The sequence below is a fragment of the Amblyomma americanum genome, chromosome 2 (genome assembly GCF_052857255.1).
Source record: "Amblyomma americanum isolate KBUSLIRL-KWMA chromosome 2, ASM5285725v1, whole genome shotgun sequence".
Classification (NCBI taxonomy): Eukaryota; Metazoa; Arthropoda; class Arachnida; order Ixodida; family Ixodidae; genus Amblyomma; species Amblyomma americanum.
Genome location: NC_135498.1, coordinates 143,922,087 through 143,944,370, shown reverse-complemented (window position 1 = coordinate 143,944,370; position 22,284 = coordinate 143,922,087). Strand labels below are relative to the sequence as shown.

Here is a 22,284-nt window from a genome sequence, read left to right as displayed (position 1 = left end):
CTATCCTAGAGTGCATCCTCTCAGCTGCCGGCTTCTCACGGTCTCTCCCTGAGTACGATGTCCTTTTTCTAACACAACGTTGATCCATTTCGTTCGATAGCGCTAGCGATCATGCGCCACGCACGCTGTCACTTCGAATGAGGTCAAGAGGAAGAGACGTTGGTCGTGTGTTGAGAGTGCAGTACAGAGGAAAGCCCGCCACGCTTCGCTCGTACTATCAGGACCGCAAGAGTACGTCCTATACGGCGCCGACTGGACATTATTGAAATAATATCTGCCGATTTTTGTCAGGCGGCCCTTCCATGTACCAGCACTACCACCATTTTTGGGCCATCTTCCTTCCCTACTCGTACGGAAAAAAACGGCCTGTTCTATGATCATGAATTGCTCAGGTTCCCTCATGCGGCTTCAAGAGGGCCAAGAAAGTTTTGAGAACAGGCTTTCCTGAAATTTTTATTCATGGCTAGAACTTACAACTGACATATCAACTTCAGTGGAAGTTCGAATGGATTTAAACTCCTGGTGATAAAAGAACAACTGCAACTTCGCTTGCGCCCGATAAATTTTTTCATGTGTAGAAAGGTATAGTATATCTGTATTCACCAACTTTAGAAATCAGTGCGACAAACACACTTCTTATTTTCCACAGGTTTGGGGATACTTAACGGCGACCTCTGGAAGGCAAACAGAAGTTTTTCATTAGACAGAGGAGCTCATTGCGGTAAGTCATGGAAATAAAATTGCATTCTATCTGGTTTTTGAGAGCAGGAGTAAGGTTGTATGTATTGGAAGAAAGCGTACAATATTACTAAGACGGTTCATAGATGGTGGCACAGTTGAACCTCGTTATAATGAAGTGAAAGAGGCCCGTCGATTACTTTATTATAGCCGTAACTTAGTTATAGCCCGTTTTGCCCGAGCTTTCAATAGGAACGGTCATTCCCTCGTTATAGCCATTATTTCGTTGCACACCGTTTCATTATAATGCGGTTCGAGTTTAGTACCACGTTTTCGCTGTGCACCGTTCAGGTCCTTTCTAAGCTCCACGTATCGCTGCCTCTACCGATTAAAGTTATTCAGATGGGCAGTACGCACAGTCCCCGTGGCTGCTTTCTCAGCCTGCCATGCCGTTATTCCACATGAAAAGTCTGCTTGACTGAGTTCGCAGGTTTTGGTGATCTGCATGCGGCCATGTTGAGCGACTTCTGTTTTCCGTGGTGGCAACGCGCTTAGTATCCCTCCTTGCTGTCGCTATATGACGCGGAATACCGGTCGCTGTGGTCACAGCAGTGCTCCTGGCGGCCAGCGTTTGAAATTGCAAAACTAGCGGGTGTTATATGACAACCACAGGATTCAGCCCGTACAGCGTCTTCAGCACTATTGCCGCCCACCATTTACGGGCACACGATAGAGGTAGGATGAAGGAGACTTGATTCAAAACATGTAGCGCAGTAGCCTATACCAAGCGTACACATACCATGGGAGAATAAGAGGATGGCCGCTGTGCCTGCAGCATTGGGTAATGAAGCTCCCTGTTTGTGCCGCCGCTGATTCAGAGCCCGCTCGGGGCTTTGGTAGGGTGGGAAATGTTGCGATTAAAGTTTTGTAACGGATACCAATAGGAGGGAGCATTTGGGATCGTTTCAGAAAGCTTCGACATAATTTCGGAGTATGTCGCTCAAGTTCGCCAGAAATTTGGAGGACGCTTAAGCTTCGCCTTAACCCATATATGCCATGAAGATCTGCTGCGCAGCACTAAAAAAAAAGCGAGAACAGAGACAAGTTCACAATTTGACACAGGCACTGATTCTGAACTGGTTTTTCTTAAATGAGGCACGTAGTTATATACTGCTTTCAGAAAAGGAGGTCCGGCATTGAAAGACAGTGCGAACCGGACCTTGCCAGCTGTTCTATGTTGAGCAGGCGCTCAGACCAGATAATTCTGGAGATTGTGGAGGCTGCTGAGATATCCACGCTACATGATAGTTGTGTTAGTGCGCCTTCCGTTGTCCTGACAAATGCAGAGTTGCCTTTTTTGACGAGGTGATATGCACCATGTACCGTCCTTTTGTCGTTTTTTAAGGCAGTATAACTAGATGTATGATTTAATAATAGTCAGCATATTTGCAACGCGTTGTTGACAGATGCAACAAGAAGGTATGTGAACAAAGAAGGTGCTATTTCTTGCCCCTTATTGCAGTTGGGTACTTGGAAACGTTTTGATCCATTCTATCAACACCTCCCATGTTGGCGTTGTGTTTTTCAATGAGAAACGGCTGCTGACATCAGTTTTCCATTTTTCTTTTCAGCAATTCTTGACCTAGTGAGTCGGCTCAACTCTGTGAGCATTTGAGATAGCAGCCACAACACTGTCGTCTTTCCAGTGGCAAACAATAATCCCATTTTCTACATCGACTGTGTAATCAAAGGTTCCTCAATCGTTTCTTCTGAGATCATCACATGTTGGAAGAGTACAATTCTCAGTTCTGGCTTCGTGGGCAGTCCATGTGCACATGGCACCAACTGCTGTAAACCCCAATGCGAATTTAAAACTCGTGAAACAATTGCAAAAACTAACATGAAAAGCACAGTCAATATTGGTCATGAGCCTACTGACCAGGCCCAGCACGACGGATTCTCCCAGACAAAGCTCGCTCTTGTTAGTAGCGTTTGTGCCCATCTTTCCTCTGGAGGGTTCAACATTCAGCAGGCAGCCCTGTGGCGTGCAAACAACAGGATATATAAGCGGGCGAGTTGGTGATACATAATGCAAAAAAACAGCGCGAACAAACGGGGACTAGACAGCGCTTGTTCCTGTGTATTCTTCGTCTAGTCCCCGTTTGTTCGCGCTGTTTTTTTTTTTGCAGCGTGCAAACACTCCACATTTCAAACCAAATCTGATTGTCTCTACCTTCAAAAAATGCTTACATAAATTTTCTTCAAAACATTCAGACATGCTCTAGCTGAAGCTAAAGCATTTAGAAAGGGGCGCGTATTGAAGAAATCGATCGTTCAAAAGCTTCAAATCGGCCTCAACCTGCCGAATTTGTCATCCTAAGGAAGGTTGTCATTATCCGTAGCATGAAAATTCGTGAATGTTGCCGCCAAGAGGTTACGCTTTATAGAACTCACAACTACGTCATTGTGCCTGCATTCAGAAATTTGCCAAACCATTCGAAATCTGGTCTTAACCTCACGCTGTTTCCAGTTATCGCTTCAATTCAGAGCTTTCTTTCTTGCTACACCCTCGTCCTCACTGTCCTCTCTACGGCTATCATCCACATCGACAATTTCAGCATGGACCACGCTTCGAGGCAAGCAAGCCATGTTCGTGTCAGTTTCATCATCACTTTCTAATATTGTGACTTGGCTGAAAATTTTTTCGGGAGTACCGTCGCTACTGGAGAGGGTACGACGGCACCCGCGGTGATGTTATCTAAGGGGTCATCCAACCTTCGGGGAAGCTGCGTTTTCGGATAAACATCCGGACTATAAATTCCGTACCTAAAAATTGAAGCAATGAACCACATCAAAGTGCGAGAAAATCATTTCAGCTTGAGGTATAAATATTCTAACGTGAAAATATACTAAGACATCAGCTTCTCGGCATTCACGTCGCAGCGTTGCTCCTTATTTTCTGAGTGTCCTACATTAAGAACGGCTGGGTTTGTACCGTAGTAACTTATCACTTTCCAGAACCTTTGCAGTGAAATTCCAGGAGACATATTTTCTACCTCTTACAAGTCAACGATGCAAGTATTTGTGATAATATGCGCAGAGGAACATAGGAACTTTTTCTTGCACTCCATGACTTCTTTCCTAAAGAGCAGACGATCATCAAAAACGCGCTGCTCACTCGTGGGAAAAAAGCCAGTGCTACAGAGTCTTGCACAGAGTGAAGCAACTACCTAATGTATCTACTGTAGGGGTGGTACTAATTATACATAAAAACAGAAATTTTGTTGGGACCGAAATGAGTGTCCTGCATATGCAGTACGACACCTGACATATATGTGTTCAGTGAAAACGCAATAGCGCCTTCTCCTGCTTTATGTTTTATTACAGCGCAAGCTTTACTAGGCTATGTCGACAAGGTCGTGTCCGCAGGACGCATCCGCAGGAGTTGTGAGGAACTTAGAAGAGGTAGCGCGAAACGAATGGTTTTGATCGAAAGAGGATAATGATAGGATGCTGCACAAAAAAACATTATGTCGATAGAGTGATTAGTTGATTAAATAGAGCCAAAAAATGTCCAAAAAGTGGGCGGAGCCAGGCAACGTGTGGTGCCAAATTTCAAAAACCGAAAGTGTGGGCGGAGCCAAAGCGTGGAGCCAAAATTGATTATGAATCGTGGCGCCAAGTTTGAAAACTAAAAATGAGCAATTGATGGAACTTGACTGAGTAAGACAATTAATTGTGGTAAGTTGTAAATTTTATGAACTTACATCAGTGCTCAATCGAGTAAATATTAGAAGGGACAAGTGAAGCAAAGAAAGGCAACGATAGGAAAAAAGGGGCAAATAGAAACGAGGAGGCGTCAATGCTTTCGCATTTTTCTAATACGGGTTACAGCAGTGACCTCAAACGTTTTTTTTTCTTACTCATTTTACTCATGCACAAACACACCATACGTTTCAGCACAATACTGTCGGTTTCTCTTCCGTGCTTATTTTGCTGCATATTCATGTCATGGCCATCGCAATCGCGGCGGGCTGACAGCTGTCTGCTCTCTCAAGGATGCTAGATGCCGGTGCTGGCCTACTTTAACGACCACATAGTAGAACAAGGGTGTCCTATTTTCAGCAACTTACCCGGTGGCAGCGTCAAGATATAAGTCCACCCAAGCGTAAACTACATCAAAGTGACGGCTCCATTTTGCAGCCCTCTCTCTCTTCTAATTTTCACTTGAGTTGCAACAGCACAAATACAGCATAACCACCGAAGTTCTGCACAAATACAGCTTAACCGCCGTTCCTCGAACTCAGATAGGCGTTTCTGAATTAATTTAGAAATTCACACTGTTACCGCTGTGCATATTCACACAAAAGTATGAGAAGACGACTAAATACACCTTTGTTGGACACTTTCTATCCGTCTCCATCATTTTTTTGCTGGCATTTCTTGGAGACGCCGTCCTCCGTCATACGGCGATGGACTTGGATCCTCCTGGGCATCCGACCACACTGGCGGCTTCCTCCTCGAGTTCTTCGAGGAAGCGTTGCAGCCTTCCGACTGACCAGCACAGTAGTGAAGGCGAATTTGAGACGTACCTCAGCCGCACGACCAAAAGAAGACTATTAAAAGCCAGCTCGTCATCGAGCCAGTCCACGGTGAAGAAAAATGGCCAATCTCCGAAGCACCCAATTGTCATTCTGCCTGCACGTCGATCTGAAGACATGAGGCGGCTTGACAGCCAAGCTGTCTCTGTGCAACTTGAGGCATTTGTGCCTAAAAAAAACTAAAGACGTTCGCTTCAACTCGCGCAAAAACACCGTTACTGTTGACGTCCATCATGCGTCTGCGCTTGAATCACTTCGGGTCATTACTGAACTCGGAGGCATGTCAGTCCATACTGTGATCACGCTTGGCGAAGAAGCTTTTTCTGGCGTCATCTGCGACACCGACAAGGCTATCACGAAAGAAAACCTGCCATACTATTGAAGCTGGTAAATGAAGGCACCGTGATTCTCCGAGTTTCAAGTCTTGGCTAATCTAGCTGTGTGAAGATCGTCTCCAGAGGCGACAGCCTTCCGTCACATGTGAATGCAGGCCATCTTCATCGCGCTGTATGGTCATTTCTACCTAAGCCCCTACAATGCAAGAAATGTATTTAACTGTGCCACGTTAGCGGTGTCTGCAGCGATGCGAGTGCGTGCTCCCCGTTGCGCCGAACCTCATGACGCTAAGACATGCGCCGCACAAGTTCTAAGGTGTTCAAACTGCAACGGTTCCCATGACGCCTCATCTAGAGATTGCCCACACTGAAAGCAGATCGTGGTGTCCTAAGGCAAAAGGTCCGAGTCAACTCGACGCACGACGAAGTCGCTGCGATTATTGGAAGGGCACGTGCCCTCTAGAAAGGCTGCTGCTAATGACAGCCATGCCGATGCGCTGCTGGCGCCTCCTTCTCAACCTCCTGTTCCACCTCGTCCCTGCGTGATCCGTCCACGTTTTGCAGAGAAGTGCGGCCAGATGTCACAAGGTTCAGATTCTTGGCCAGCGGTTTCGCCATTATGTCGTCCTGAGGCACCTCAGCACAAGCTATCATTGAGCACATCGGCCTCTGCGGACGGGCTCCCAGAACAAGACCGCCAAACAAGACCGCCAGATATTTTAGGACTAAATTTCCGGAACCTGAAGGCGTTGTTTTATTAATTTGCATGTCCCTAATACACACCACACATTTCATAAACAAAACACCTTGTACAGATATTTAGCCACTGTTTCATTATGACTGCATGTCTTTATTTCCCGACCGTTCCATGAGCTTGTCGCCATACCTTTCATAAAAATGTCAAGTTATAATTTTGTTTGTCTCTGTATATTTCTGTATATTTTTTTCTGTACATTTGTTTCTGGATTGTGTTGCTTCGTCTTATCAAAAGGTCATTTTTTATCCAGTGTGAAGATAGCCCGACCCCTGTGCAATATACCTGTCGTGGCGTGCTCAATCCCAGGGCGGTGTCATCGGCCCTACTTTGTTCAATCTGGCACTCATCGGCCTACCGGAGGACCTCCCTAAACCGTACAGATATCTATGTACTCAGATGACATCTGCTTTTGGGCCTCCTCTGTAACGCGTCTCCAGGTGCATACATGACTTCAGCGGGCAGCAACGGTAATTTCTTCCCATCTCCACAAGCAAGGTCTCATCGTTTCTTAGGGATTCTGATAGACCGCAATCTATCTTGGGGCTCGTCAGTCCAGTCAATGCTAGGGGTGTACAGAGATCTATTTTTGGGATCCTTGAAGTACAGTAACCCATACTTTTAACCCCTGCACGACTACTTTGCCTGCCCTCCAGACAGTCCAGGGTCGGACCGCTCATACATGCCTGGGTCTCCCTCGGAGCGCATTAACAGTGGGAAGCACTACACTCGCCAAAGACCACCCGACTTTGACGTATATTGCCCTAGACTCATTGCGAGTGCACATACGTCATATTCGCTTCGTTTTAATACCTTAAAAACTCCAATCGGGGTTTTACATGAGAAGTGGGTTACACCTAATGGGTGAGATTACAATTTTTGAATGTGAATAGGAACACTCATAGGAAACGTCGATGGGCAGGTGAGGGCGGCAGTGGCGTGGGGAAGGTCGTTCCAGGTGATAGCTGTTCGGAGAAAAAATGAGCCTGCAAACGTAACGATTCTAGTGAGTGGTAGAGCAACATAAAATTGATGTATAGTGCGATGGGATATACGTGAAGGTGGTGCTAGGAATAGGGGATGATTAATCGAACTGTGAAATATCTTAAGGAACAGGCAAAGGCTAGCTATATGACGACGAGGGCTTAGGTTAAAACGTTCGGACTGAAGCTTTAATGCTGTTACGCTGGAAGATTAATCTTAGTGAATAAGGCTTACAGTGCCATTTTTCAAAGCTTCAAGGGCGTAGCTATAGATTAAATTTGATGCGGATACCAGATAGGAGACGCGTATTCAAGCCTAGACCGGATGAACCACGTATGGGCGAGTAGTTTCTCTACTCGGTGGATGCTATGAAACGATCGGGCGCCTACTCTGTGACTATCTTCTTTTTGGGCGAGAGTGTGCTTTCCTGGCTTCTACAGTCCGCCTCTTGGACTCTCGTTCTCTTAGAGGAACAATGATTCTGTGGCCTTGGTATATACCTTCATCCCAAAGGAAAGCAGTAAAGGAGCTCTTGAAGTTATTAAAGGACTCGGGGTTGAGTTCTCCACTATAAACTTTAAGCTTTAAGTGTGTGCCCACTGTCGCCTTTTCATAGTGGTCGATGGACATGTTAGAAACACATTTTGTTGCCGTTTTTTGTTTTCTTTTTATTATCTTTCTTCCCCTCCCCACGTATAGGGTAGACTACTGGGCATCGCCTAGTTAACCTCCTTGCCTTTCCGACCTTCCGTTTCTCTCTCGCGCGCCAACAGAGGTAACACGCAGAAGTATTTTTTTTTTCTCATATCACCACAACAAAAACTATACTATTGCTGCAGTAAATATTGCGCGTTAGACGAGCGTACCTATCAACCTTGATTCATATACAGCTTATTGTGGAAAATCTATTTCGTAGCGCCTTCACCGTTTCTGTTTTGCCTGCTGTAAAAGGGCGGGATGATCTGGCGGAAGTTTATTTCCCATTTTCTATGATTTTCTGCGGCAGACTTTTTGATATGGCAGGACTTCAACACCTAAAATTAGATGGAAAGGAAAACGTTCCACACTAGTTAATAAAGCCAGAAAGGGAGCCATAAGTTCCGCCTGAAGCTTATGACGCGATAGCGTTAGTAGGTCAATGCCCATATATGCACAATTGGTCAGTCTCTGTTTTACGTTCATAGATCCTTGGGAGTCCTCACACCAATCCTGTCGCAGTGGCGCAGCGGTAAAGCGGTGCGCCAATGCCCTGCGATGGCAGGTGCGGCCACCGGAGGGGTTTGTGAGAACCAGATTGCTCTCCGCGGGCAACGATCTCGCGGCCATTCATTTAGTTAACACCTCCCACTGCGGCCAGTTTGCTCACAGTACGGGTGCAGAATGCGACGACGTCTCTAAGGTCAGGTGACGTAAATGGACCACCTTGGTTGCTTCTCTAGGGGTTTTTCGTGGATTTTTCGCTCAGGCAACCGGCAACGATGGTGTTTTTTTGCACCAGAGAACCTTTAACGATGTTGTGGTACCATCAATAAAAGCCCACATTTTCTAATGTCAAACCGCCACAATGGCAGTTGCCATGGTAGTGTATGAAAGAAAGCAATCAAGTTTCCATGGGGTGAATTGCAGGCGCTGCACACAATTGTACGAGAAAAGAAAAGCAGATAATCACGGAAAAGGTAGTTCAACACGGTTGGGCGCACACAGGCTGAGTAACCGTGTTGAACGTCTTCCCTGGCTTCTGTTTTCTTTTCTTCTAGAGCGATGCAAAGTCTGTGTGTTACTCTAGTTTTAAACGCCTAACTAGCCCGAACACAAAATATACTTCATGTTTCCTTGCCGTCCGCAAGGAAAATGGTTAGTTCTCATTCCCGGTAGTCTTTTCTACCTCAATAACAACTGCACAACTCTCGAGTGTATTCCAAAGGGGTACAAATTGGCAGCTCACAAACAACTAAAAAATTTTCATCCTGACAGAATGAGAAAACGATCCAGGAAGGGTGGAAGCAACGTTCTATTAATATTCGTTTAACGAAATATTCTAAAGACAGGTTACCCTTTAAGAACGATCATTTGAGTGCTAACAATTTGGCAAGCTGATGTTCGCTCTTTCCTGAACGGCCATCTGAATAGCATGACCTGCGATTGCCACCCACGAAATGCCACCATTAGCGTTTCTATTCATTCGACAGCCCCGATTCCGAAATTCTTACGAATTTGTCAGCATCCTTCACCACAAAATTCTTTTAATTTGCATTAGATCAACTGTTTTTTCACTTAGCAGAGAGCACAATCCATAGACCAGGCCAGCATCATCCATAGAGTTAGATTAGGCACCGCTTTAAAGAGGCTGTGTACCTGTATGTGAGTAGACCTACGGACTATTGACACTGCTCCTGTCCTGTAAAGGTCGCGTAATAGCTGAATTTCTAACTTTTGCCGCTTTCGGGCAGCGGTTCGATAACAATTCACTCTTGGAGAACCCTCCACGACGAGAAGCACACGCAAAAATACTGATGCGGACTCTAGTAGACGGCGGCTATGGTAACCATGTCTCTTGCACGGACGCCTCCGCATATCTCCAACCCTTGTGGCGGTCTTAAAACCGGCTGCAGACATCCTCGTTTCAACCTTCCTCCGCACCCAGCGGCAACGGTACTCAGGGAATTGGCGACAGATAGGGTAAGAGAACTGGGAAACCATGACCGTGTCCGACTCACAATCAGCCTGCCGGGATTTCCGGCCTGGTTCTCTATACCCCTGTACGGTAGGCTCACCAGCGCCGAACTCACGCACAAATTCTACTAATGCACATCGTATGGAATCCTGGTCATGTTTCCTTCCACAGAAAACGAGAAAATTAATTCTTTATTGTGCTTCGCCAGGATCCCGTCGGAACATAAGGCAAACTCAGATGAGAGGACACGTTCCTGCAAAAGCCATCCCGAAATCCTTTCCTACGCTCACGTGTTAAGTTTGCATCGCGATTACCGCAACACCCCATCGTCCGTGCATAAAGGCCTGTCGAGGCAGGAAGCTACAGAATGGCAGAGGCTACCAACAGGCTCTTACACAAAGTTTTACCCTTGGCTCATATTTCGTGCCACCCAGTTTCCGGCTATTTGTCTTACCTGCAGGGAACATTGTGCATGCGCACCCACTCTTTTCTCACCCCACACGCGGTGCCTTGGAGGATCGTGTGGCAAGCACGGCTCTTTGAAAACAGAGCTTACCTCGAGTCCCCCGACTGACTTCACCCGAGACTTCGAAGACAACACTCTTCTACATTTTTCAGTGAAGCGGCCTTCTACATTCGGCGCTTGGGCGCAAATTTTGAAAGTCCTGCAGGCAACACAGTCTTGTTTTCTCGCGTTTCTTTTTCTTTTGAGACAAGCGGGGGAGATTCTGCCTAGGTTTGGTACATTCGCATCTGTCATCTACCCCGAACGTCACAGATCATGACCTGCTTTCTCCTCATTTTCCCTTCCCTTGTGCACAGTATATAGCATACCATATGATTACCCCTCAGGCATGCGTGTCCGACCTCACAGAGCCAACCTCTCTACTCACTCTACGTGTGCAGTGCCAACTAGCAGGGGCAGTATTATGCCCCCCGAACTTTGTATAAGCTGCCCACTGGGGACAACCGAGAGGCGCATCCGCTAATTGTCTTCATCGTCATCATCAGCCTGACTACACCCACTGCAGGGCAAAGACCTCTCACATGTCTCTCCAAGTCACTCTTTACTGTGCCAGCTGCGGCCACCTTATCCCAGCAAACTTCTTAATCTTATCCGCCCAACTAATTTTCTGCCGCCCCCTGCTACGCTTGCCCTCTCTTGAAAACCGCTCCGTTACGCTTAAGGACCAGCGGTTATCTTGCCTACGCATTACATGCCCGGCCCAATTGTATTTCTTCCTATTGATTTCGACTAGGATATCATTAGCCCGCGTTTTCTTTGTGACTCACTTTTTCCTCCTCTTGTCTCTCAACATTATACCTATAATTTTCTCTTGCATAGTTCGATGCGTTCTCGTTAAGTTAGGTTAAACTGTTTTGTTATCCTCCATGTTTCTTCCCAACAGGGAGAAGCACCTGCTGTATACATTTCTGTTGGCGGATATCGTTAAAATCCATTCATGATCAGAAGGAACCTGTCAAATGCACTCCCCAAGCCCCCCCCACCACCACCATTCTTATTCAAGTTACTTCGCTTTCTTGATTCGGATTTGCGCTGAATACCTGCCCTAAGTAGACGTATTTCCTTACCATATCCAGCACCTCGCTATACCAATCATAAACTAAGGTTTCTTTCCGAGACTATTGAACATTACTTTAGTTTTCTGCATAATATTTTTAGACCCATCGTTCTGTTCTGTCTGTCTAGCTCACTGATCATTCTTTGCAGTTCATCTCCTTAGTGACTTAGAAAGGCAATGTCATCAACGAATCGCATATTACTAGGGCATTTTCCAATATCTCTTATCCCCAATGTTCAGAAACTAACCCTCTGAATATCTCATGTAAACAAGAGTTAATTAGCATTAGCCAGATTGGCTCTCCCTGCCTGCAAAAGGTACTTATTTGTGTTTTATTTCTGACTTTGTGCAGGGTTATATTAGCTATGCAGCAGTTACAAAATATCCCTGTAATTTTACATAAGCCTCTTCTGCAAAGTGATTCCAAAACGCCGACATAATTATTGAGGATTCAACCAAGTCAAATGCTTTTCAGTAATCTAAGAATGCCATATATAGGGATTCGTTATAACCTGCAGATTTTTCTGTCACCGGATTCATAGTGTGGTTATTGTTCATTGAAGGGTATTCCTTACGAAAGCATGCCTGATCATTTCTTCCTACCGCCTACTTCTACTGCGCACTCCGTAATGATAGCTGTCAGATTATCGTTCATTGTATGAACATCAAGATCGTCTTCCTCACCTAAATTCGAATATCTGTTCTGCAGCGATATTCCTCTATTATTCCTTTATTCCTCTATTCAGTATTCCTCTATTTTTTCTCTTACCGCTAGCTCGTTAATAGACTTCCGCTTCACTAGTTTCTCCCGATACCTCTTGAAGTCTAGGCTAATTCGTGACTTAACCCTCCTGTGGTCGCTACAATGCACCTTTCCAGCGAGCTCCACACCCTGCACGATGCCAGGACGGGAGCGCAATATCAAGTCTATTTCATTTTTAGACTCACCATTGGGAATCATCAAAGTCCATTTCCAGTGCTCTCGTTTGCGGAAGAATGCATTCATGTTCCGCAAACGTTTTCTCGCTGCAAACTCTACTAATAACTCCTCCCTGTTATTTCTAGAGTCAACGCCATAGTCGACAACTGCCTGATCTCGAACCTTCTTCTTTCTTATTTTGGCATTGAAGTTACCCATTGGTGCCATGTAAAGAGTTTTTATTTTGCTCATTGACGATTCCACGTCTCCATAGAACCTTTCGACGATCTTGTCATCAAGGCTCGATGTAGGTGCGCAATCCTGTACCGCATTCAATTTGATCCTCTTATTAAGCCTACTTACAATAATTTTGCACTCTCGGAGATACTATATGAATCTCTGCATGTCTCTAACTATACCCTGATTGATAAGGAATGCCACATCTAGTTCACGCATGTCCGCTAATCTAAGATAGCACTGCACTTGCCAGTCTTTTAGCACTATATATGCCTCATCTGTCCTAACCTCACTAAGCTCTATGCCACCCCTTTTAATACCTGCTAGTTCTTCTAACAGCACTGCTAGACTAGCCTCACATAAGGATCTGCCGTTAAATGTATCCAGGTTCTGTTTCCATTGGCGGCCTGTCCGGAACCAGAGATTCTTAGCACCATCCGCTGCTTCATGGGTCTATCCGCCACCTTGGTCAGTTGCTCCGCTGCCGACGTGGACTCAGGGCCAAGGGTTAATTTGGCTAGTGATGTAGGAGTACTACTCCAGCGTAGCCAAATCCTGTTCTGGTGAGGAAGTGTGTTGTCATTTCTGGTCACTGAGATCTGGCTTCTCCCCGGGCCTGGTTATGCACTTCAATCGACACGTGGATAATTTTTGCTTTATTTCGATGGAGAATAGTGCGGCAAATATAGTTCCAGGTTTCTTCCAATGAGTCAATGTTAAGAGCAAAGGCCGAGTTTAATATTGACTACGCGCAGAATGCCACATTCTAGATCAAATTTATGCACGCTGTAAATTTATAATGCGCCTCTGTGTCTTCTTTCATCTGCGGTCGTCTTAGCGCTTTTTCAATAGAGCTCCCGGTGGTGGTTTCTTTATATTTCTACAGCCAACGCTTGCAGAAAGATTCATCGACATTGATCTGCGCACCCAAATACCTTTAAGTGCTTTCCTCACGCCCACCACCTGCCATCTTATATCGGCTTTTGTTATGCGAAGATCGTCACGCAAGCCTGTACGGAATATTCAGCTGCAGTACAGAGCACCACTCAAAAAGTGCTTTGGAAATAGCACTTTGCTGCAAGTGTAGCACAGCTGTCAGCGGAGTTTCAAGGTTTGCGGTGTATACTCGCTGGCTTCGCACAGCGCCAGGGAGAGCGAACAGCAAGTGGAAAAAATAGGTATTATCGAGGGCAAGTTTCCGGTTTGTTAACTCTGAAATGAAGCTAAAAAGCGCCACACAATTGAGGTGGGGTGATATCGACTGAGAGCTGCAACGTATTCATGCCCAAGCTCAGTCCTGCATCTGGTGAGTAATATTTCCCTGAAATTTTGATACTGAGACATTATTGTGCGATAATTACACTGTATTCATCTTACCCAATAGGCCACTTATATATTTCTCATATATTATGCAAGAAAACGCTCTGAACATGTCTTGTCCTGACGGGGTTTTCTTTTTCATGTTCACCGTATTAGATTAGTATGCTAACGTAAACCATTTTGCATCATTAACTAATATATTGCGCCGCTTCTCACCTGTCTTCATTAAGAGCAGAAACGAACTGCGTACTATTAAGGACATGCAAAGAATAGCGCCATCTTTCTATGTGGAAGTACCAGCAAACAGACATCATTTTGAAGGCTATTGTTCTGACCGAACGAATGCAAGCTCTACTATTATAAACGAAAGAACTCGCTGTTAGAGAAAGCACTCATAGGAATAAAGGCAGTAAAAAGTCACTGCGCCTGCTCACTCATCATACTACATAGTTAATCAATATGGTGCCGCGTTTGTCCCAGGAGTAAATGTTAGCTACGGAGGAGGAGTTTTATATTGAATATATGCAGTGAACAATGCCAGACTTTAAAGCATGAGTCTGAACTGCCACCGCTCACAGTCTTTAATACGAGTTTCATTAGCACTGAATGAATCGAAACTATTGCTCCAATAAACGCAACTGCTTGCAATCACCTAACACATTGTTGGGGAAAAAAGTTGGCGGTGGTATATCTCTTGTTAAACCTGGAGTGACGTGATAGCTACAGCTGGCCGAGTGAAACTTGCTCAGTTGAATTGCAAAGTCATTCTTTCGACGCTCCGTTTCGCTGGGCGGACCTTCTTCGTCTTCGTCCCACTTGACACGGCGCATGCGCACAGCTGAGGCAGCTCGGTTCCGCCAGCGCGCTGCGCAGCTGGCAGCAGTAGCTGCTCCGCACCACGTGGTTGGTCACGTGACCAACCACGTGTCGAATCACGTGAACAGCCACGGCGGCGTGCCGCGGGCAGCTGCTCCACACCGCGTGACCAACCACGTGATAGCGTGGCCGCGCTTCTACAGGGTGGCGCGAAGCCTCAGGGTGGCGGCGCCGCCACGCTGAAGGCTTGAAATGCTACCGCAATGTCGCTATAGCTACAAAACAGAGAAAAGTTTATCACCAGACGTGATCACGGGATCACTGTACTCTAGGTAAAAGCCTACATTTACAGATGTTTTCGAACTCCTATTGCTCGTTACTAACCTTTTAGAATTCATTACATTGAAGTTTCCACAGTTTATCGGCATTCTTTACAAGAAAGAAGGCGGTTAGGGCAAAAAGTTCGCTAGAAGCAGCTTGACCAGGCCCTAGCTCAAAACGTTGGCTGTCGGCAGCGAGCATCAATTACACAAGTGTATATCACATACCGCACAAGAAAGTAAACAAGCAAATAATAAAAGCTATAACATAAAACATATTCAAAATTAAAAAGCCGGGACCAAACGTCTCGTAACAGAACGCTGTTACATACATAAAAAGAACCACCACATGTTTTTGCAACGTTGCTTTAAATTTAGCACTGAACAACGTACACAAACGAAACATATTAGCAAGTTATAAAAACCAAGTTATAAAACAATAACGAGAGGTTTCCAAAGAAACTGGGTTAGGGAAGCCTCACAAAACGGAGAGTATGTTCAATGCAGCATCCAGTGGCAATTCATCACGCATAAGGCCTTTCTGCTCTAATTTGTTTAATAACTATGGTAATGTGTACTTCAGAGACGGGAGCCCGTAGTTGGTACGTGCGTTAGGCATATGGCATGTAAGCGCGTATTATAAGAGTATTTTTTTTTACTAATTCGCTGATCTGAAATAAATATGTAGGAATGTCGGAGTTAGGAACGTCATAAATTCCGCTGTAAAAAGGATTATTATTAAAGATAAATGCAAACACAATAAGTGTTCGTACTCATATTTTAAAATTTGAAATAGAAATTCAGGGCAATGAACCGAGGAGCATATACTCTTCCTGCAACCGCAGCCTAATTGTTCAGATTGAAATCAATAAGGAACGGGTTGGACCCACTTTTTACGGCGCTATACATCTTCTATACATTTACACAAAGTTTGGGCACGCATTTGCCTTCCTATTTGCGACTTAGCCTGCGTGGTCATCGTAATCAATGCGTGATGTACGTAATCCTTGTGTTTCTGCGTGTAACAAGAAATAAAGCGGGCACTATAACACAGTGGCATTCACTGGTTACACTTTTTCATTTGTTGTGTCATTCGAATCGCAGCTCCTTCCCTTCGATGGTCGTTTTCTTAAGCACCACCTGGAATTCATTTTTATATTTTGAAGCAAAATATTTTCTACTTTACACTCAATTATTTCATTTACTTACTTATTTACCTAAATATGAATTCTTAATGCTTCAGCATGATCATGTTCTCCCTGAAAAAATAATCCAAGCAAGAACTGTAACTGCTCATGGCTGCGCCTAAGGTATTTCAAAACTGTGTTCGGTAACTGAACCTGATGCTTGGTTAAAAAATCTTGCTAGACGCCTACACAAACAAGGAGGCAGCAGCCCCGACGTAGTGGAGGCAAAGGCTATTAGTGTGAAAGCACTATTGCGATGGATAAACCCCGAGGAATGTTTTGTTTTTGTTTATTGTATGCTTGCGGTGTTTGTGGATTTGTTCCCAGTTTAATCAATGAGGATAAATGATTCGTGAGCGGGATTTCAACCTGCGGCGGCGCGAAGAAGTCAGCATCACTGGCCAGTTCGCGAAAGCACTAGGCTTTAGCCGCATTTTTTCTTCGTTGTCGGTGGCGGCAACTGCGGACACACCTCAAGTGTCGATTGGTATGAGATCAAAATTTATGCGCTTTCATTTTCACGACATCATCCATCTCTTCAACGACCATCACAGAAAGCGGGGTTCTTGAGGATGTCAGGCAGATTACTTACATTCTCAACAAAATAAGTGCACACAGGGCGGACACCGGGGTCACAATTTCCGACTGCCATTAGAGACCGCAGATCGCATGCCAACCAAGAGGAAACATCAACTCATATGAAATCAGCTCCTTGTTAACCGCAAGAAACCTATTGCCTTTGGGTGGGAGCGGGAGGTCTTTTTTAAATGTACGTTGTAGGACGTTCCAAAAGAGTACAGCGTCTCAGAAATCGAGAAATACATGTTCGGCACTTACTGGTTTTCTGCATAGAGACAATCAGTTCCCCATCGTAGAAACACGTATCTCTCATAGCCAAGTGTTGACGGGCAACATATTAGCATGCAGGTTTAAGACAAAGGCTTTAACTCCCTCTAAGACCATGATTTTCTATACCCGTTTCTGAACATATTTACATATACATTGGTCTCCGTTGCACAGGGACGTAAACATCGATTCTGGAAAAATGACGTCTACTGTTTCTGAATTGAACTGTTTGCGGTTGACATTGGGGATGTGCTTCATTAAAAATCGCGCAGTCAGAAACCTAAAACACTAACGACTTCTCTCAAGTACCCGCTAGCAGAGTATTTTAAACACTCTTTAGAAGAAACAATTATCTTTGAAAGACCACAAGAATGCCTCAGCTGCATGAATGTTGCAAGAAATGGGTCGCGTTGGTCTCTGAGAAACCAAAATCTGGACGTTAGTTGTTTCGCAATGGCGTTAGGTAGCGCCACGCCTCCACCGCGTAAACGCGAGAAAATGTTGTCACGGCTTTTTCTGATTTCGGCCGATTTCCAAACAAACTATGTCCATTTTTTCCAGACGAACATCGCAAAATCTCGCTGAATTTTCCATACATTCGCTAGCTTGCAGAACGTAACCTGCAGGATGTACCAAAATTTGGCAAATAAGAGCACATTGCAAATGACCGCCCACGCAAAGATCGACAAATATACACCTCCTCACTATTCGCGTGCTCATGCAGTTCCCTAGTTCTCCCGTTCCAGTACAGGGCGTTATTCTGATCATGAGGCAAGGGAATCCTAATGTAAGTGCAAGCAGTACGTGAAAAAGACATTTTTGAACAGAGGCGCCGCTCCAGTCACCATGCCATAACCCAACACAATTTATCTAAATTAATGCGACAACCAACCACACCCCTAAACCTTTCGGCCTGTCTAGTAGCAATATTAACACTGTCCTCATCGACACAAAAACAACCAAGTCATCAGCGCAGCCTGAAATTTTGGTTACGCAAGGCTCTAGCTTAACACCTGCTACGTTATTACTCGCGATTATTTCGCACAAAACGGCCCCAAGTGTAACGCAAACAAAAGCGGAGAGAGGGGGAATCCCTGCCTCACTGACGGGCAGACTGGGGTGTTTTCAGTTAAGCCGTTGTTAATAATTAACCTCGAGGTACAACCGTTATAAGATAGAGACGACCTTCCAAAATAACATCTCCGACGCCTATGTGTTCAAGAACCAAGGAAAGGACATCATGGGAAACGTTATCGAATGTTTTTTTTTCAGATAGATCTGCACCATGGGCACTCAAACAATCAGCACCGCAACATTCCAGAATACTTCGCGCAACTTCGATATTCGTAACGATGCTCCTGCCCTTTGATTCCGCAAGTTTGATGGGGACCTACGATGTCGTAAATCACGGAATGCTGTCATCTCCTCATCACTTTCATAAAAGTCTTTCAATCAGTGTTTGGAAATGTCGGCCTATAGCCCAATGAGATTTAAATTTCGTGGGGCTGACATTGCACGGAATGAGCACTGTGCGCGCCCGGCCATAGGAAGGAGGCAGAGAACCAACCCAGAAAGATTGCGCGATCAAACTCTCCAAAATTGTTGCTATATCCGTTTAAAACCTTAATAATACTCTGCAGTAATTCCGTCGGCGCCAAGTGATTTGCCCCTTTTGAGATCGCCTATTACTTCCTCTTCCTCAGACGCACACAATTCCTCACACAATTGCTCTTTTTCAGTGGAGTCTTATTTTGGCAACAACTTCAAAAACCGATCGCCACCTTCACCATATCCTCCACTGCCACTTCGGAGGAGGCTAAAGAGGCCGCCATTGCCATAGCCATCACGCGCATGGAGGCCTGGTATATACTCTCAGACTCTAAAACTGCCGTACTAAATTTTGCTCACGGGGGAGTTCACGTCCCTGCATTTCGCATGCTGAGATCCCTCGCCGCACACCCGCCCCGCCACATGGGGCTCATTTTGGTGCCTGCCCGCTCCGAGAATCCTGGAAACGAGGCTGCCAACGCTTTAGCTCGAAGTTCTCTCAATCGGGTTCCAGTGGCCTCCGATCTGGGGTTCTCTCGAGAGCGCATGCATTCATTCAGTGAACTGACGCAGGCCTGCAAAGCCGAGCGTCGGCTCTACCCCCAACCCCATCCCTCCCTCCACAATTATCGCCAGACACTTTGGAGGTGGCTCCAAACACGCTCCTTACCCTGCCCTTTTATGCGCTCGCACTACCAAAGTCCCAACAAACCCCTCCTGTACCCTTTGCCACCACTCCAAAGCCACTCTCGACCATATCCTTTTCCTCTGCCCGGCGGATCCTCCCCCGCGGGGCCTGGAGCACCTTACCACTTGGGAGGCTTGGGAGAACTTAATGCGCTCCGAGGACGCGGCCAAGCAAGCCATCGCCGCAGGCCAGACTGCCAGCGTCATGGACATGAACGTTTCAGTGCAGTTGAGCCGTGCGAGGGCCCAAGAACTTGCGTGTCCTCAGCTCCCCTGTGTCAGTTAGAGTTTTCCCCACCACCTCCTCAAAACTATTTTCCTTTGGCTTCTTAATCTCAAAAATCCGCTTGTAATAACCTGTAAAGGCCTTCTTAATCAGTGCCGGTCGCTTTGGATTTGACCGTTATGTTCTGTTTGCGTTATTTCAATACGTAGTGCGATCCGCTTTTCAGTACCTGGTGTACGCTTCTTGGGCATCCCGTCCATTACTATATTCTTTGCATGCAAAGCAAGGCTGCTTTATACCGCTTGAAATCAATGGCTTCTAGCTTGCTTTTCATCAGTCTTATGTCTTCTTCATAGACACCGGGAGCTTTCGTTTCCTCATGGTGCAGTTTATTAAGCATTTTCTGAGATTATTTTTTCTGTTGTCATTCAGTGAAAGGAATCTCGCTTTATCTCGCAGTTGATGTTATTTTTACGAATTACTTCAACAATTCCCATTGCTCGCAAACGGGCTTGCACTATTCAATAGCTGACTTTCACTAAATATTCATAGCTTTGACGACAAACTGCTTGTCACCCAGTAACGCCGCGTTCAGTTTCACAACTCCCATTTGAACATTTACGTTCTGTTCTGCTCCTTGCCCAGGTCTTTAACCACCAGGCAATGATCACTAAACAGTTCACCCAGGCTATCGCCGCAGCCGAACCCGCATTGTGTAAACTACAACACACTCTCGCGCTGTGCGTAGAACATCGTCTGCATCATGATCTAATACTGCTACCAAACTAATATTCGCGCTTTCAGCTTTGTAGTGGTAGTGACAGAGAGATGTGCGCTGCATACGTTGACGTGGGCAAGGTTGTGGCAGAACCACGGCACTCGAGCCATAAGCGTTGGCAGTAACAACACGGCTGCAAGAACGCGGCACTGGAGCTTAGGCCGGAAGCGTACATTGAGTGAATTGGCACTGACACTCAAAAATTTGAAGACGCACTCAACTGGCTCCTGGGCCAGTGGAAACCTCAGTCAAGTTTTCAGGTAGGTCAGATATTTAGCGGAATCCCCCTAGGAGGAGTAGGATTCCCGTAAACAATTCCCACTTCGAGCGATTGATTAATTTGCTCTCGCCCTATCATAACCTTACCGTCTCAGTTAGGTCAGTTGGCAGAGCGACTGCTCCGGTGAAGTGGTGGTCAGGTGTTCAAGCCCCGGACCAGGACAAATTTTTCTTTAACTACGAAGTTTCTCAGAAAGCTGTTTAGCTTTCTTTTGTAGCCGCATGGCTGCGCTCGGGTGGATGTGAGTGGGTAATTACTGCCTTATTACAGGTTTTCAGGTACCTGGCGGCGGTGTCAAGCTGCAAAAAAACTGCGCTTTCGCACAGCATTTCGGGCCTAGCGACGCAAAACCGCCAGCCATTTTTATTCCTCAGTCTGGGTCACACTCAACCCAGAGATTAAGAAGCACACCAAGAAGGCTCATAACGCACATTCCCAAGCATACCATGCAGAATTCCGAACACGTATCTACAACATCCCCTAGAAGCTCCGAACAAAAAATGAGTCATTAACGCCACATAAGAAATAACCAATCATGACAACCATAGCTTGAATTTCCGAGTCGTAGGTGCCTCTTCAGGGTAAAATATCCTGCTAAAAACTATCGAAGCTTCCAAACAAATAATTTTAATTAAGAGGTAAGGACGTACTCTTAGCGTGGCAAGATGTGAACCGCTGCCAGCCTCTCGCCCACTGTACCAGCTAGCCAAATCTGGCCAGACTATATCGCAAACCGGGGTGCGTGTAGGACATGAATACGTGTAAGTCTTCCACAGCCGACGCAGAACCCGCTACAGATTGTGGGAACAGAAACAGCAAAATCTTTTTTATCGCCACCGTCATGCCTACAACTGTAGCTCAGTTACCTTACAACATTACTTCAAAAATGCATGAACTGCCGGCACAGCTTTGCACTCCAATTGATATAATGGTATGCCCGAAAACACAACCCCCCGTCTCCACTAGAGTATACTCAGGAAATATAAGAAAGCGGCCGAAAATAAAAAAAAATTACAGGGCCGTACACTGGTAATTTCCTTTGCTTTCATAAGCCGCCACGGTATGCCGTTCGCTACTGAGCCTAAGGTCGCTTTGCCGAATCCTGTGCGTGGAGGCCGGATATCGATGCACGCGAAATGCAAAAATGCCCGTGTGCTCTGCGATGCCAATGCGCTTTAAATTAGGCCAGATGGTCAGACTGAATCCGGAGCGCGGAGAGTAATTGCCTTTTCGAAATTCTAGAAAGTGATATGTATATTACTTTTAGTGGATCATATGTCTCTCAGTAATTAAGGAGCCTAATTATAGTAGTTGTAAAGTTGCATGCTCAATATAAGTTAACCAGCGTGCTAGTTAACGCGCCTGTGCTGTTTTCTGATGTACTTCACCCCTGACAATCTATGCCAAAAAAAATCGCCCTTCTTACTAAAAAGCCTACTTTTAAAAATTGCGAGAAGTCATTCTTTCTTTGTTTGCTTCTGCTAGATGTTTTTTATGGTTCCTAATGCCTT

General features: G+C 45.6%; 1 protein-coding gene across 1 annotated transcript in view; it reads left to right on the top strand.

Annotated features, from left to right (window-relative positions):
- The first annotated feature begins 14,001 nt into the window (after positions 1–14,001).
- LOC144119142 (cytochrome P450 2B11-like) overlaps positions 14,002–22,284 on the top strand; it is an 83,755-nt gene continuing 75,472 nt past the window's right edge. Inside the window, exon 1 of the mRNA XM_077651841.1 lies at positions 14,002–14,071. The gene's annotated coding sequence lies outside the window, so the exon portion shown is untranslated. The remainder of the gene's footprint in view (positions 14,072–22,284) is intronic.